This window comes from Wasmannia auropunctata, unplaced genomic scaffold (genome assembly GCF_000956235.1).
Source record: "Wasmannia auropunctata unplaced genomic scaffold, wasmannia.A_1.0 LD336038.1, whole genome shotgun sequence".
In the NCBI taxonomy this organism is placed as follows: Eukaryota; Metazoa; Arthropoda; class Insecta; order Hymenoptera; family Formicidae; genus Wasmannia; species Wasmannia auropunctata.
Genome location: NW_012026852.1, coordinates 2,075,906 through 2,077,673, shown reverse-complemented (window position 1 = coordinate 2,077,673; position 1,768 = coordinate 2,075,906).

Below are 1,768 nucleotides of genomic sequence, written 5' to 3'. Positions count from 1 at the left end.
CACTCAAATTTCAATGAAACGATTAAAAAAAATATATTTATGTCATATATATTATTGTATACCTACAAGTGAATTCTATTCCGCAATGCTATCCTGATTTCATTATTATTAATATTATTATTAAATGTAGTGTAATTATTTCTTGTCTGTAAAAGCCTCGTTGAATGTCAAGAGACCTACTGCAGGAAGGAATGAATCCCGAATCTTCCGGATTGCCCCCGGATAACAATCATTTTGGCAAGAAATTAACGACTGTCACCGTTTTCCATTTGTCGTTGCGTAATGTAAGTATTACACAACAAGATCGAATCAATATATTAGTAATAGCATTAATGGGAAAACATTTGAGAGACGAATAAAATCTTTTCCCATGATTCATTTTTTCATTATTAATTTCGCGACTCGACTTTGAAAAATATATGGTGGTCGTCGCCAACTGATGCCAAAATCATTGCTACCGGGAATCCGTGATTACGAGAAAACTCGGGTTTAATTCTGAATCTGTAGCAGGCACTTTCAATTTTCAACGAGACTATTAAAAAAACCCATTACGATATAACGATTGTTATGGTTTCTCGCCGTATAAGCGTATTTCTTAATATCTTATATATCGTATTTCTAACAGAAAAAAACAACAGTGAGATTTTCTCGCTTTGGTAATTGCTTCTAAAAGTACAGAAACAATCAACGATTAAAAATGTTTTCAAATTGTCAAACCGTTATATATATTTATTAATGCATATGTTAAAATATAAAACGCGTGTCTTTTTATCTATGCTTTAAGGTTATAATATTTTAATGGAAATATGAAAAAAAAACCGCCTAGAATGCGTTCAGTTAACAAGAACCTATATCAGTATCAGTAATACGTGTTATTTAAAATTATGCTTTTTAAAATTATTAATGTAAAATTTTTTTAACTTTAAGATAATATTAAAAAATTCTCTCCAGCGATAAAACGTTTACTGTATCTTATGTCATGTTGTTTTGTCTTATTTATTAATACAATTGAAGCTAATAGATAGACTATAAAAGATTAGGATAAATGCTGATGTATCGGCGCATTATATATATGCAATTAAAAAAAGATTTGTTACACTTTCAATTTATCTTTTTCATTAATGTATGATATGATATGGGTATACTAATTTTATTTATACATTATTTTCTTGCCAATTCATGTAATATTTAATCCTGGAAAAATTTAAAATAAGAGAGAAAAAGAGAAGTTCCAGAATTAAATATTTAGCCTAATCTGATATAATCTGTCTATTTTAATGTAACAGATCTGTGAGAAGAATTGTGGCTATTTGCTGTCCTATTACAGGGACATTATATATATAAAGTTTTATATCAATACATATAAGTTTCACAGATTTGTTACCCCATTTTATAAAAAATGTTTCACTCACCAACTCGAAGCGCAACGGGCGGAGTTATTCAGCCACGAAGCTGCGATGATACTGTAACACACAAATAAAAGATTTAAATTAAAACATTGCTCAAAATAATCATTGTCTTAAAAGACAATTCTCGTGCGTATTGAATTAATTTAATTTTAATTTGTCTTTCAATTATATATTATATTTACTAATATAATTGTCTATCTCTTCAAAAAAATTTTATAAAGTTCATTCAATTTTAATAAAATTTTAGATAATTTTTTTTTATTTGTAATTTCTTGTAATTTATTAAAATAAATCATTTAATTAAATATAAAAAAAACTTTTGATTTTATGCAAGTAAACAAATAATATTTACCCCAAGG